At 39.4% G+C, this 17,494-nt stretch overlaps 1 pseudogene; it reads left to right on the top strand.

The window, feature by feature from the left end:
* The window catches only part of LOC139711889 (uncharacterized), a 54,463-nt pseudogene that overhangs the window by 34,744 nt on the left and 2,225 nt on the right, over positions 1–17,494 (top strand).

Genomic DNA, 17,494 nt, shown 5'->3' with positions numbered 1-17,494 from the left:
ACAGTAGGATTCACTAGATTTTGAATAAGAAACTGAAAACCATTGTATAAGTAGGGGACCTAATAGCAATGTTTCTCCATGATTCACATGTTAGAATGTTGCTAAACAATTTCACATTTGTCTTGGGAGGGGTTTAGACAAGCATGGTTGATGATTGTGAATTTTAAGAAATAATCGATTTCGGAGTTAAACTTTGCACTTGACCACATAAAGATCATTCGCACGAAGCTGGTGCAATTGAATAACTTTAAAAACTTAAAAGATCTTCGTAAGAGTCGTGTTACAGATATACCTGTATGCTTCAGATGTACATTATGGACAAATGATGACATTTTTCTCTCTCTAATGTACCACACTTACGACAACGGGAATAATAAATTCAAACTCGGCCACGATCCGATTTCTTGGATTAAACACACACAAACCATGTGCATATAGTTGAGCCCGGACCGTGCCGCAACTGAACTTAGCGCAGGCCTTTGGTAGGCCTATAAGACCAGGGTCTTATTAGTTCCACTTGAAAATATTTTCGACATTGATTGGAAATCAATGATGACAGCACACACACACACTAATTCAACCAAAATTCATCTTTAGATGATATAATATATCTTTTCTGTAGGTTATTATTGTTTTGGAAAGAATTCAAGGTGGCGACAAGGCCATCGTACTGCTCATGCGGAGCCCTATACCCGGTGTATGGCAATTTCCAGCGTGAGGGTTCAACAAACGTTCAAAGCAGTAAGGTCACGTTTATAACATGCAGCATGGCCTCTAGAAGACCTCGGTCTCTGCTGCTACTATGTGCTGGCGAGAGACAAGTTGATTAGAGAACCTTTCCGAGCTGGAATATCGTTGACCTCACTCCATTATCTCAGTGAAAGCATTGATCAAAACATTATTCCATAGCCACGTGTGTGTTTGTTGTTGTCATTTCTGTGCAATTTGCAGGTGTTCTTTGGATAATACACAAATCAGGGCTTTGCACTATCAAAGCAAAGCAAATATCGTTCCCATGTGCTCCTTGACATATACTGTGGTAGAATATTTGACGACAGCCTGAGTTAAAATTCTGAAGTATGATCCGTTGGAAGGGTGGGGGGGGGGGGCTGGGATGTCGCACGGTGCTGCTGGGTAGTTGGTTAACATACAGGACAGTTATGGTCCTAATATTTTTATGCAATACTTATGTATACAGAAATTTATTTATTCATTCATTTATTTGTCTATATTTCACAGGATGGCTCCATCGGTGGGTTGAACACTGTTATTCGTGAAGGCCCTGCTTGAACAATGAGCACATATGCTCACAAACATTGTGACAGTATGAAAGCAACAGAAACAATATAATACATTATTATCCATACAGAGGATTTTTAGAGCCCAAATACAAGTGTTATTTTGTCGACGCACCTCATAACCTCCAACCCACTTAAAAAGTTTGTTGAACTCGACCAATATTTTTTGCCGAGGCGACCAATATTTAAAATATTGGACGGCAAGAGGGGGATTCCCCAAAGTTTTTATAAACTGCACCGTGATTGGTTGAGATATATACGAGATGACCTGAAATAAGAAGTAAAAACGTCTGTGATTGGTCAATCACGAATTAACTAGAATATAGTTTCTTCTAAAATTCTGTGTTTATACAAACAAATTTCATATATCAATTAGTTGAAATTGTTTTTCACACAATTTTTCAAACTATCACTTTCATAACAGGAAGTTAAATTTAGGTTTGATGAAAACAAGTTCCATTTTTTTTTTTTTTTTTTTTTTTTTTTTTTTTTTGTGCATGCAGGCGCAAGGCGACGATTGATCTGCAGCTCTGCATACTCAGCGCTACTGCTAGATAGCCCGCGCGCGATATAATGTAGCCGGCCGCCGCCGCTGCGCTTGCATTTGCATGCGCGATATGCATATTACAGTTACTGTACATGTACGTACGTGTGTACAATACGTTATATACAGCACAGTAGGACTAGTTGTGGTAGTAGTAGCCTAATTCGATCTTTCACGATCTACGGTATAGATGTGACGTGAATTGTTTCGCAGATCTCGGATACAAATACATCTAATTCTGGTCTAAATTAACTAAACAGTAACATGACGGCTACCTTGGATACATAGATCACTGTTTTATCAGAGACTGAAGTGGATTAACTATGCACTGAAGAGTGTGCATGTACCATACCCCATGTCAGGATCACTACACAGTAGGAACAGCACTCGGAGTCGGAGACAGAAAGGGTAGGCCTAAGTGAAAACATTCTTTGCTAAAATCCTCTGTAGGATAATAATGATGATATTGAATGTCCTATTTTCGATTAATACAAGGAAATATTGGACTCGCTAAGCAAAATATTGGACTCGTCTTCGACTCGTCCAATATTTGTGCATAGCTCGTCCAATATTTCCTTGTATTAATCTCAAGGCCATCCAATATTATATAAATAAAAACGTGATATAATGTTGATAACACAGACTATCTGAGTTGTCACGCCACCTCCTCCCATGCCTCTGGAAGACTGCCCACCCCCACTCCCTCAACCCCCACCCCCTCAACCCCCCCCCCCCCAAAAAAAAAATAAAAATCATATTAACTTTTCTTTTCTCTGCTCAACTCTGCCTAGGAACGGATGTAACTCTGCCTATGTTGTGAAGTAATGCAGTGTGACAAAAACACAAACACTCGTCAACACTATTCCAAGGTCATAATATACGCTTCTGCTATAAGTCAACAGCAGCTATGAGGTTTCTTTCTCACACAAACAATAAGTCAACAGCAGCTATATGAGGTTTCTTTCTCACACAAACACTAATGATGTTATGGATGAGCACCACCAGCGCGACCTCCGATCCTTTGAAAACATACATTGCTGGCACTTAGAAAAAAGGACAAAGACAGTAAGATAGGGTAGATAGGATAATATTTGTCATTTGCAATTTCATCAGCGTAATGTTTTCTCGTCCTTCGAACTCGCAGTGTCCATTTAGTCCGGATGTTAGACTTTCTAGAGAAAGAAACACAATATTTTTTTTTCAACAAATAAATTGACGGGCGTGTGTTCTTATGTGTTTGCTTGTGTGTTGTTTTCTCTGCGTTGAGATTTTTTTTAATGATTTAAGTCTTTGCGTTTTCCAGCTATATGGGAACACGGAGGAATGATTACTCATAACATCGACATCCACTAGCCTCATAGGGATGATAATCATATATACCGGAATTTCATTGATTGGTTGATTCTTCTTCATTCATAAATGTGATGCAGAAACTCAACTGGACATAGTTATCCAGGGAGTGCTGTATGATTCGAACATTTGATAGAGGTTAGTGAAGTATACGGCAGGTGTTATTTCATGGACATTCAAACTTAAGGATCACAAAATATACCTACTGTTCAAAAGTCAGATTTCGGGGGGGGGGGGTTGTGTTATCTTCGTTTTCATCAGAACAGTTGTATTTCTACACTTTTTATGACAAGGCTTTTATCTCATAGTCATGCCCCCCCCCCCCCAAAAAAAAAAACAAAACAAAACAAAACAAAACCAACAACAACAACAACAACAACAACAACTCATGAAAACATGTTTAAATGAAATGTTGCTGGACATTTAAAAAAATCATGATTTCTCTTTACCTTAAAAGTGAAATGTATTCCAAAAAATATAAATTTTTGGAAACGTGGATTATATGTACATTCATGTTATGAATGTTTCAAATCTCGTGAGTGAGAAATGATTTATTTTCAGCGCAGTATTGATGTCGCTTTTTTATTTTTGAAAAGGAACCATTTAAGATTCCACCCGTGCTATATGGGAATGACCTTTTCGAAGGCTTGTTATGGAACATGGTCACGTGACCGCTTATGTCACATTGGTCATTACATTCTGACACTTTGGGTAATAATGATAATGCCGATTGGCGCCTGAAGCAAGACGAGGTTGAAGACACGCTCACGTCATAAATGTTGCTAAGTCCGCTCACCTATTCATAATTACCATAACACTGCGGAAAGAAAGGATCGTAATCAAATCATGAAAGCTATTTTTGACTATTTAAAGGACTTGAAAGCGGAGTCTGCACATCAACCATTCGTGCAATAACACAGTACGTATAAAAACTGAGTTTGACATCGTTAAAATTATTGATTTTACCCTTAAAGTGATAAGAAACTCTTGCTTTTAAACCTGTAAAAATACTCCATCATTGAGACGTGGTAAGTGTTCATCCAAAGCGATTATTTAGCTGTCATTTGCAAAGAATGTTTGCCATCAACATGCCATTTTGGAAGATTGACAATATAGCACAAACCAAATGACTTATCCGTTTACGGTTTAACTATAGACTTGGTCCCTGGTAACGTTTTGTTGTTGTAATGATTATGCTAATTCACCAAAGCAACTGAAATTTACCCTCTGAAACTTCCAAGAAGAAACTGAAGCAATTCCATGCATATCAAGACATTTAGTATTTATTGGGTTTTGTTGTTGTTGTTGTTGCCCAGGAAGTTGACTTACATTGTGAAAATATTTCATATGAGAAAGAAAGCCATTATTAAAAATCTGGTAACTGAAACTTTATACTATTGTTAATTCCTATAAAATCTATGGGGAATTTGTAAATAAATATCAATTGAATTGAACAGGGTAAGCCTTGGGTGAGTAGACGTGGTAGAAACGTTAGCAACAAAAAAATCGAATTAGTGGCCGTTTTATGTCCCGCAGAAAGTACAAGGGTCGAGTGGTGTTTAACATTTTCATATCTAAGGTAGATAGCTTTTCACTTGATGCACCATGTATCTAGTTCACAGACGTGCAATGCAAATTTTGCAAGCATGCATTCTTCTTGTAAGCATGCACTTTTTCTCATTTCATGTATACGTTATCACTGTGTAAAGAGCTCTGCTCCTCTCACTTTTAGTTCTCTCATGTGTTTGACATTGTCACAGTTCATTAATCTTTCATGACGCAGGGAAGCAGAACAAAAAAATTACCTAAAGCTGGAAATCATCTTGCACATAATACGGGATTTGGCGTAACATTGATGAAGAAAGGAGACAATTGCTTCCGATTACTGGGATTATTACTGTACCTGTTTTAGATCAAGTACTAACCGCTTGTTCTCTTCACAGGCATTTCAGAATATTACGTTAAATTCAATAGTTAATTCATTTCCATGAAAAAAACAAATGATACAAAACGGTCAATTCGACTTTCATCCAGCTGGGAGGGACAGATCATTAAACACAATGTAGAGTACATGCACGAATGGTATTATAGCGAGAAAAAAAAAAGGAACAATGCACACTTTATACATGTATCCTTCCATCTTCGTCTATAATAGGTAAAGCTTTTTCATATTACATCGACATATTCTCGCTGGTTGATCGATTTCATTTTCTCATAAAGGCAACAACAAATCGAAGGGCTGTAGTTGAAATGACGTGACTCTGTTGAATAAACGCTGGTCTTGTATTCATAGGTTGTATATGTTATCAAAGTGACACGTTATGACAACAATAACAAAATTTGAATTCGTGATGATAGCAATCCATAATAATATCATGGTCTTATCAACCAAGGATACTCTTGAGTTAATATCGAAGCTCTTCCAGCTGCCATTACCATACCCTACTGCCGCTGTTGCTGTTAGTGTGCCATTGTAGTAGATTGTGGTGATAAAAAGGTATCACTGCATTCATAACGAAGCATAGGGACCTGCATGAGACGAAGGCCCCACGGCATAAATCACAGGAAATATACCGCAGAGGACCACGATCTTGATTAGTATACCGCTATGACAACACCTATATCCACCTATAGGGTAAACATGCCCGCTGAAAATTGCGTGCGTTACGCCCCGCGGGGAATTTCCTTCTGCGCATGTGCGTAAGAAAATGTCTGTGCTTTGGTTCAGGTGCTAGATATTGCTTACCTTATTGTGATGGTTGAAAACCTTTTCCTGTATAGATATAGATTCAAACTTGTACTATTTATGTATATCCAGCAGCTTCTGATCATATAAACATCCTTTCCTTCTATGTAATCCATTTCTAGCATTTTCTTGCCATTTCACAATATTATCATGCGTGTTATGTAAACAACGGAACTAAGTGAGATAATCTGGGCTGAAAGTGATTGAGAATTTATCATTCAAATGTCAAGGAACTTGTGTTATAAACATAAGCCCCATTGCCGACATATACATATATATATATATATATATATATATATATATATATATATATATACATCTTATTTTTCCTCCAAATACAAACCTATTTTCGCCAGATCGTGCCATATTTGTCTCATTGTGCTTATTTTCAACGATCTTCAGTATTTACGGACAGCTTGCATAATACAGAAATGCACGTGGACAGAAATACCTCAAAAGAAGACAAGTCTTTAAATTTGGGTTTGCGAGAACGAACGATTCACAAATAGCCTATACTACGTGTCAACACATGTGTTTGGAGCGGTGTGAGTCAATAATTCTTGGTACTTCTTATTGTAATTCGTCTAGGTTGAAATCAGTGGGGTTTTTTTCAGCAGCTCTAGAATGATTTACGACACCATGTTATTGATCCATCTTTCCTTAGTGAGAGACAAACACTAAAGTACGAGGATATTTTCGTCATCGCTTAAGCTGGGCAATGACCACTCCGATGTCAGCATCGTGATTTGTGGGTATTAAAGCTGCACTTCACTAGCTGCACTTCACTGCACCTTTCTGCAACTGGATGCAGCTTTAGGACACAAAATTATCATTATCATGACAATATTACAAATCATCACTTTTCTGCGATTTTTAAAAACTGTTCGTATCTTTATCCAAATTGACCTCAGGAAGCAACATTTTTATTAGCATTACGACTATTGGGTTTTTTATATACTAGAATTGCGATGTTGAAACAATTCTCAAATATCATACATCACTTACACCCTGATTAAACTAACCAGTTTCCTTGAAACGATGTGTAGGAATAGCTTTTATTTTAACTGCTACGCTTTAATCAAGGTATTTTTAATGCAGTAAGGGAACATAATCATGGCGGTTAGGTGCGTTAATTGTTCGAAGTGTTACTCAAACAAAACACTTTGCTTGCTTTTAACACACACCATTTACCTCTTTAAGTCCTACACTCACTGTTGGGGTCATTGGGTTTGCTTTTCCCATGTTGTTTTAAAGTAAGCTGTTCACATTGAAGTCGGGTGTTGCGTCAAATTGCGTCATATGAAATGATAACATGGCTAATGATAATAGTTCCGATGATACTACCACGTATATTTCATTTCTTGGCTTTAAGATAGCAAATTCACAGTAAACATCACGTAGTAAAGGGAGAACAACGAAGCAAGGTATAGAGGAGGATGCGGTTTGGGCATTTATACGACTTCTCGCGTTTCAATCGTTGTTGACTGCCTTTTCAGGAAACATCTTTTAAGTGTCCAGCCTCTATCATAAAAACTTTACGATTCTTTTGGGAGAAGGCATTTTGGGGAAAAGAAACTGTTACAGCGATCCCCATCTATCACGAGGACAAGATAAATAACCATGGAGATACAACGGAGCTGTTGTAACTCCGTGATCAACGGGACTGCCAGCCCTATAGATCAGATCATGGAGCTACAGCTATATGTAGCTCCTTGATCTGAGGAATCCAGATTTAATTTTCCTCCTTGGCTGTCTTTCTCAACTCACCTCATCTTGGCTGAAGTCGTTTCTACGACTGCGTAATTTGGTGTGCCCTCTTCTTTCTTTGGCCGCACACACACACACACACACACACACGCACATACACACATAATCTTTCTTCTTCAATCTTTCTTCTTCCTCTTTATTTCAACTGTTAAATAAACCTTTCAGACATTGTTTTAGCTACAATCAAAACGTAAAGAATCCTAATATTGGCTATACAATCCTTCCCTGTGTGACGGCCGCAGCAAAACTGCGTTGTTTCATCGCTATACTAGTAGCTTTCACTTGCAGGGTAGTTCCGAACAGGATATTATTACAATGTACTCCCTTGCTTGTGTTAATACCCAAACACAGCACACAAACAGTGCTTGTGTGTGTTTATTATATGTTATACCTATAAGTCATTAAGTCTGCTGTAACCGCTAGCTTTAAGCAATACGTATTTCTGTTTTGTACAAAATCTCATGAGCACAGTCTGTGTAAACAACTGCGTCTGTCCATAAAGGTACATCTTGTCAGAAAATCAAAAACATTCATAGACTAAGCTGGAATGGCATCGCTGGGTTTTTTTTCTGTTGTGATAATGTTGGGATCAGGTTATGCAATATGCCTCCTTGTGGTAACTTATAAACACGATCTGGGTATCGTCCAAATAATAAGTGCGACAAGCTTTGACTTATTCTACTGTTTAGTTCAGATCGATCTGAAATAAAAGCATTTTTTTTTAAATCTGAACAAAAACAGCTGTCGTTTTTTATACTTCACGCCAGTTGTAGTTTGATATGATTAAAGAAGAGAACTTTCACACCTCATGTAGAGCAGTGTATAATATTACTAGATTTGGCATTCGAAACATACTGCGGCCACAGACATTACTGTGGGGAAAAAAGATTAAGCAAACACACACACACACACACACACACATCCTGGCTTGCCCTCTCTAAATGAATGACACTGTGTATCTCCGAGGACTGTCTATAATCGTTGTGTGTACCAATTGAAGGCACCCAAGAGGGCTGATGGTGTGACAGGAAGTCGATTGGAGAACGGAGAATTATCATCCCAGCAAAGGTCAAACTAGGGTACCAGCTGAGGTATGGGGGAGGGAAGGATTGACACTGACAGTCCGGGAAAAAAAAAATCCCAAAGGGATGAACGGAAGAAGACTGATGTAATCCTTGATATCTACCTCAAGGCAGGAGAAAAAGACAATCTTGATAAAATGTGAGAGAGGAGCTGTTGCTACATGATGATGAAAGAGTGGCTTTCACGTCCTCGGAAACATTATTCAGAGAGGAAGAGTGGTACTAAACATGCCTTGAATTATCATAAGTACGAGGCAACTGTATATCTCGTTTTCGTAGAATGATGAAAATGCTTCATGTTTATACGAGGATGATCGAGTAAATTATCGTCATCACCGTGGCTTGTCACCACAGCATGACATTTTTGACGTATATGCTAGGAAGATACTTGTACGGCGCACTGCGCTCTACGTCTCACGTAATGTGGCTGATGGCTGCATACGAAAACAGAGAAAAGAAAGAAATGTAATTGTAATGAAATTAGGATGCTGGCAAAGTTCTTATTACTAATGACTGGAAAGTTCATACAGTGCATGTATGCAATGTGTGTGTGTGTGTGTGTGTGTGTGTGTGTGTGTGTGCAATTATGGATGTGAATTGAACACTTTTACGTGTTGCGGAACATCTTCTGCAAGACAGTTTCCTATGAACTGAATTATATCACTTGAAATAGCATTGGACGCACTTGTATTAATGGTAAGATGAATTTGGTGTGATCCACTGCTGTTTCATGTTCGTGTTTGAAAAGATTCAGCTTCTCCTGATCGAATGAAACTACATGAAATCCAACAACCTTTTGCTATCTTCTTCGCTGTACGAAACATTTTGTGCCAGTTCTTGCGATACTAGGATTATAGTCTTCTGTTATTCCACACTGTGCTTCATTAGTCAGACTGTAGACAGGGAAACCATTTTGATGACATAAAATATCCTTTTTCTCTCTAACCTCGAATTTCGAATCTCACATCACGTCATATCCACAGTCAGCATGAGTCAAGGAAACAAGACACAATTATCATCACAGAAAGTTCGGTGTTAAGGCATGGCTACATGATAATTATCTGCATGGTACTTAGTGTGTCATGCTGTGTTACTATGGAGAATTTCAGGGTCGTCTTGGGATTTCTCAGAGCCCGCCCTACGCCCTAATTGGTGATCTGTGATCAGCCGCCATCGGGTGCGTGGCGGCAGCCAGGCAGCTGGCGGACTTACCATAAATCCTGCCGCATATCGTGCAGGTCATTAGTCTAGATTGAATACGCCGTATAAATCAGAGTGCCCAGCCAGCCAGCCACTGATAAAATACAGTGGCTTCGTTGGTATCTCGGTACGTGCTGTGAGTGCCTCGCGATCGATCGACATGACATGGAGTTTTATCGAGCTTAGGTGCAATTCCCAAAATGTGTGCGTGTTTGTGTGTTATGCATTCTGATGGGAGCTGAGATCATTGAACTTGGTAGAAGCACAGTGTTCTAATATTAAAGGCCTCGTCTCATCCCCCCTCCCTCGTCACCTTACTGTACAGGTTGTCCTTGCTGAAAGCCAGACACTATGGATAGAGGATACCCAGCCAGTCGGCTCACCCTGCTCTGTACACTCCTGTCTGCTGTAGCCCTCTCCACTCACCCAACAGATGCTAGAAAATTACGGAGACCAACATCGGGTCGATATGGCATCGACGACATCGACAATTCGCCACCCGATCTCGCGTCAGATGCCGAGCTCCTCAGAGCGCTAGATTTCCTCGACAGATATGAACGCGCGAAGAACAGGCAACGGAGCGGAGATGAAGAACCTCTATACCCCGGGTTCCAGCAGAGGAATACCCAACGTACCCTGTCCAAGACCTGAACGAAATCTCACAAATGCAGGACGCCCCCATGAAATGGGAGGAGGGCGATGCGGACGACGACTTGGATATGGAAGATCTGTTTCCACCTCGAGCCGAAGACCTGGAGACCAACGAAGTCGTCTTCGCAAGGGCCGTCCTAGACAGCTTCCGCGACTACGAGGGAGAGAAGGAGAAGAAGCTGTTCGAGAAAATCCTGGGAGACGTGATAGCTGAGAGAATGTTGGAGGAGGACGAGGAAGAGAACATCGAGCGCCTGTTGGAGGAGCGGGTCGAGGAGAAAGAAGGCATCGAGGACTTGGGTAAGGAAACTTCTCTATGGTCAGTTGGGTTTTCAAACACATCAAGGGAGCGATAGCTCGGTTTCATATCCAAAACTACGCCATTTTCACTTGGTTTTTGACGAATAAACTAAAATCAGAAGAGCAAGTTGGGAAAGGTTTCATTAAAACCAGACATAGAACAGACTCTTAATATATTGCAAAAAAAAAAATAGACATTTGTTTGTTAATCCAAAATCGTGGCATCAGTAATAACGACATCTTTCTGCATGCATACATTAGATAAGGTGGTATGTCATAGCATCAGGAGACTTTCACTCATCAACCCACGAATCTTCGGTAAGTTTGCTTTCCCGTTTTAATGAAAATCAGCAAGAACAAACTTGTCGTATATGTTGATTATTTCACGACAATAACCCGCAATGGTGACTTTTTAGGAGAAAAAGATTGCAACTGTTAAATTGTCAAAACAAAGACAACATTCTAACAATGTTTTGATCACAAAACTATAATGTTTGATTATTTTTTGAGCTGATGACAGCATCACTACAACAAATTTGCATTCCAATGAGGGATCAATATTACTATTCCGTAAAACTGCGCAAAACTTTACTATTCATAACGTTTTTATTCAAAGTCTGATTTTAACGAAACTTGGAAAAGTTTTTACTTTAGTGGTCTAAGTTATCTCTAGAGTTATGTCGAATTGCAGTTTGAGAGACTTCCAATTTGAAATTGTAGAAAATTTGTTGTCGACGCTATATCTCAAGCCTAACCAATTTAATGACTAGAAGACCACCGGATCAGGTCTGCTAATTGTCTCCCCACGGAAGTGAGGCGGGTATGATGATCGCACAGGGACATTTATGCGCTACCAAAGTGTTGTGAATTATTGATTGTTATTATCATGATACCGCACCAAATTCACACTGAAGCAGGAAACAATTTAAAATCTCGATATGCCACGCTCTACAGCAAAATTATCATAATTGCATTATATAGAGGGGTAACTACAGGAGGCAGCAGTATGACTTTATCATAGCCATGAAAGCCGAGATGTTGTTGATTTATTTTCGACGCAAAGATTGGGTATAAAGGAAAGAATCATAAACTACTAGTAGGAGAATTCCTGGAAAGCATGAATGTTGGAATGACGCCAGACAGCATCGTGCCTCTGTTATGATAATGTTGCTATCCTCGTGTTATAAGCAGCTGCAGTGCATATGGGCAGATGAGTGTGTGCATTTTGATTGAAGACGCGAACAGTTCGCGTCGTTCATGCGGTTGATAGCTCATTATCTGCACTCATTGCCACCGTACCCTATGTCTGAATCCTGATGACTAGTGATTTTCGACCCGCCTTTGGACTCGATGTTATCATATTAATACTATGATCATAAATGTTCAACCCTTAACATGTTCTAAACGCAACATCTTATTTTCAACTATTCATTATTTTGTTTGCGGAATTCAGACCTTTGATAAAGAAATAACGGTATTCAATAAGATTGCACAGCACATTGCAGCATAATCTTCCCGTTTCTATTTCACTATGAAGAGGTCTACTCCTTTGTGTTTGTAAGTAAACATCGTGCAAACATTTTTTAAAGGTCACTTGCTTAGAGAAAGCTCAAGATCAGACGTATTCACACGTTGGTTGATAATTACTGGTATAGCTGGGCACAAAATATGCCTGTTATCCACAGAAAAACACGAATCATAATAGTAACATAGTTATTGTTTATGCAGCTAAATGCAAGCATTTCCACTTTTTTCCAGTCTCAGGTTTTGAGCTTTACTTCAGACATCCCTTATTCCCTTCTTTTACTTCTCATAATCAGATAATGATCTAGTAATAAAACACTTACTATCAGCGGTGACTTTCTCTAATATTAGCCGCGTAGCTAGCATAGTGACGAAGGTGTGAGATTAGAATGTCTTCGGTGGTCCATTCAAAATCACAGATTGAAAAACATCAGATACAGTATTACAATCAAATTACATCTGTTCACACCCAAAGGACGTGTGCTTACCTTCAGATTGAAGTTTCATGTTTCATTACCAGATCTCTTCAAAACCTAAATTCAATGTTAATCCATCATGAAATCAATATAGATGACGTAAATATACCATCAATGAAAGTGGATCTGGTTTACACCTGAGAATTCAGCTGCCGAGGTTCTTTATAATAGTCCAAACATGAAAGTGAAAGCGTTTCCTACATAGAGAGTGTGCGCGTGTGTGTGTGTGTTTGTGTGTGTGTGTGTGTGTGTGTGTGTGTGTGTGTGTGTGTGTGTGTGTGTGAGGGAGAGAGGGAGAGGGAGAGTTTTATTCACCATGGTAAAGCTGATTGAGTATTTTGCCTATCAGCATATATAAAGTAGAACCAAATGAACGGAAATCTAGCCAATCCTCTCATTAAACAGTTAAACCAGATTCTTTTTCTCTTCTCTGCGATTTAGTTCGTTTCTCATCAGCTGATGAAGCCGTATTAATCAGATGATATTCAACTACAGGAAACAAGAGAGGTTCAGAATGCGTTTCCAAGGCAACTGAAAAAACAGGATTTAAATCTATTTGTGAGAGTACTCTGAACTGAAAACATGTTGTTGGTTCTGAACAGACGATTGCGATAGTTGTCCAAACGATATCGTATCATGTTTTAACGAGGGGAAAAACGAGGAAGCTCACAGTCTCCCCAAATATGTTTTCACCTCTCCTCTCCAGCTGCTATTTTTGAACCGAGTAGTGATGTGAGTTCGTCGGAAGTAGAGACCGGTGGCTTTGATCCAGAAGATATTGTGTCCTTACTAGCGAGTCAGTCGTCGTCGTCGGAACCGGTAGAAAGTGTTGATGATATCGTGGGTGGGCAATCACAAAGTTCCGCCGACGAGGGCGAGGAGGGCGTTGATGAGGACAGCTTCCTGCTGAGCGAGGCCGGGCTAGAAGCGCTGGACGAGGCCGAGAAGATCTTACAGGAGGGACTCGGGGAAGGCGGCGAGAGCGACTCAATGCCAGATTTTGATGACACCTCGGACCTGACGAGTTTCCTTCGTCAGGGTGATGACTCTGAAGCTAGCGAAGGAGGTAAAATTGGTCCGTTGGGTCATTTGTTCTCTGAACTCAGTGTTTAAACTTGTATTTCTTTGTTGTGTTTTTCTCAGGATTCTCCGTGTTGCTATCTGCGTAATAAATGTCGCCTTGTCTTTTCTTGGAAGAGTTACATAATGTATATACTCTCTCTCTCTCTCCTTTCATTTACATACATAAACATACATACATAATCTCTTCTCAAGCTATTCATTTTGGTATGTGAGGTCTACCCGACTGACTCAAATTCTGAGGAAAATGTTGATGGAATAAAGTCTTTGGTCATTTATTCAGAAAAAAAAAACAAATAGTAGATATAATTTCGTCACACGCCAAGATACCTTTTTTCAATCAAAGTGAAAACATAACTGACTGTCAGGCTCTGACATTTCCCGACCCTTTGCTTCTAGTGACACTACATTCCAAATCTGATTGCAAGTCGCCAGATATGGATACATGGAAACTTGACTTATTACTCCGTGTCTTCCTACACTCTTATTTAGCGTAGTCAAGTGTCTCACGAAATGCATATGAAAAAGAATAGCTGAGTATTTGTGCTATCTTAACGACAAATTGTTCTCCGCAGGCAATTCTTCCGAGGAGAGCAAGAAAGGTGTTCTCAGAGACGTCATCTACAGAATAGTAGAAGATACCCTCCGCAGGAAATTGGGCGAGTCCATGGACGTAGGGCAGAGTGTTGTGTCAGAATCATATACGAGATCTTCCATTGCTGACGAGGGGAGTTCGGCGGAGAACGAACAATCAATTGAAGAAGGTATTCTGACATGAATTTCAACATTATTATCATGAGGAACGTCCCCACATGACACTGTAATTTCCATGAAATTGATAATGGAAGTACTCCGCAAACATTCCACCGTGTATTCAGAATTACTGCTGTGTCTTTCAAACTCGTTGCTCATGAGATTTCATAATATCGGAGGGATGGGTTAATGATATAGTGTAAAGTAGAAGTACAATCACTTGAACTCCGTTATTGTTCTCCAACTGCCAATATTTTTTTTCTGCCTCATCAATAACATGACGAACAAGCTAGCAGCAAGAAAATCTATAGTGATAAGAATTGATATAACGATATAAGTAATAATACTGGTCATGCTGGTAATAAAAAAAATATTGATGATAAATGACAACAACCACATAAAAATTTTCGAAAAGTACATTAAAATGAAACTTATACTGATTACAGAATGTGAATGACGCAGATGTAATATATTTCCAACCCTCAAACAACTAATGATCCAATGAGATGATACACCCCTGGGCACTCAAATCAGCTGTGGTGCTCGACCATATTGCTTCTTACTTCCAGATGACGAACTGCTGGACGAACTCGTGGAAGACATCCTCGACGAGGTCGACAAACTCTCTTCAAAAATTCTCCAGAAGATCAAAGGGGGACAGGAGGAGGATGAGGAAGAGGGAAATTTCTCGGCGGTCGAGTCGGAAGAGAGTCAAGGAGAGGAGGGGAAGGAGGATACTAGCTCTTCCGATGGATTCTTCAACGACCGACCGCTGGATGAACTCTCCAATTCGATACCCGAGGAGGTCGTCGGACAAATTCTTGGCGAGGAAGATGTGGACAACGGAACGGAGGACGGGTCGGAATCGATGGTCAGCGAAGGAGAGGAAAGCATGACGGACGAGGAACTCATGAATGTCATCGCGGAAATCGTCCCAGGTAAATTGTTTACTGTTATACAGTACTTCAGGGCTGCAGGGAAAAAAGGAAAGGCACTCGCTATGCATCGCCACTGGAAAATCTTACTAAAGAAGAATTTCTTTTGCATGAAGCCCGGAAGTATGAATTAAGTATGGAGCAAACTCCAAAATAAACACACACACACACACACACACACAAACACACATAAATGTCGTGACATTTCGTCAATGAAAAATGCAACAAGGTGTTCTGAGATCAGTTCATAAGGGTCCTCAATACGTCACTTTCAAGAACTCATCACATGGTTTTGTGCTTGTATCTTTATTCTTTTATCGAATGAAGGTTATGGGCTTGTTCCTGAAAGTAGGCCTAAGTGAGTACGAACTCACGTTCAAGCTATCCTTCTGTAAGGTAATGAATAACACGACTTTCTATCAAAATGTGAACTGAAATGCCATAGTGGCAGACAATAATGAATGGTGACATTTGTAAACATCTGATGAGAAGCTCTTTGAACGTCATGTTTGGTAAACGACATTGCATTCAGGCAGCCATTACCATCTTGTTACTTTGCCTTGTTTTACTTGGGTTTAACGCTTCCCTCTTTCATTGCCTTTATCACACAATACATGAATAAACATACAGCTTATCTCTCTCTTTAATTCTTTCTCTCAGTCTCCCTCTCTCTACCTACATACCTACCTACCTACCTGTATCAATCAATCAATCAACCACTCAATCAAGCAAGCAATCGATCGATCTATCTCTATCCCCTCTACCTATATATCTACCTATCTATCCATCTATCTATCTGTCTGTCTATCTTTCTATCTATCTAAATAGTTACAACATAGCTAATTATGTTATGGGTGGGATATGGGAAAGAACAACGAAGATTAAGTCATTATATTCATGGATAATGTGTATCAGTAGAAGTAAACACATCGCAATAACCCGAACATGGAAAAACCCCAAAATATTTTAAACACAGATAAAGGCTGTCTTGACTTTCCCTTTCTCTCCATATGCAGGCAACACTTTCAGTGAAAATTCGTATGAACAGGGAAAAGCTTCATTACCATATTAATTTTGAATACCACAAGAATGTCCTTTTGCCGTTTTTCATGATAATCTACTGTCATCGAGTAAGATAACCAAAGACGAAAGAATACATCAATACAACAAAGAAGTTTTGTTTTACTTTAGATCTTTTTTTTTTAGATAAACATGAAAGTCAACCAAAGGCAAACATAGCTGTGTACCGTCAGCTATGATGTATTTGAACAGGAAAAGACCAGTACATATACACACTGTATTCTCAGTATGCATTCAATATGGCAACCAAAACGGATTATTCATGTAGCATTCATTTTTATTTTATAAGGAATTATGATGGGTGTCAAAGTATTCTCGACGTTGCAAAACACATCTTGCAAACTTTGCCCGGTCATCGGCAAAGCACATGACATTGAACAAATATCAGTGTAGAATACTGAATGATATCCGCCAGCTGTAATTATATGTAATCGAAAATCTGTCCATTAAAGATGATAATACTTTGTTTTGACAGGATATTAACTCCAATCTGAGCGATAATCACAACAATTTCCTTGAAAATGAACCATTAACAAATAACAGTGAAACAGCTGCCGAACGCCGCTGGTGAGCACACCTTTTTTCTCGCTTTTCCTAATTGTACACATCCACTCATTGGTTAATATTTTACTCCATGAACTTCACCCTATACGTGTTAGTCCTCCGATGGCTGTAACCATGACTCAGATGGCTGGGCGATGTATGACA

Source organism: Diadema antillarum, unplaced genomic scaffold (genome assembly GCF_040938485.1).
Source record: "Diadema antillarum isolate AM-2024a unplaced genomic scaffold, OU_Dant_1.0 seq00001725_RagTag, whole genome shotgun sequence".
Taxonomy (NCBI): Eukaryota; Metazoa; Echinodermata; class Echinoidea; order Diadematoida; family Diadematidae; genus Diadema; species Diadema antillarum.
Note: the sequence above shows the minus strand (reverse complement) of the source record. Positions and strands in the feature narration are given on the sequence as shown.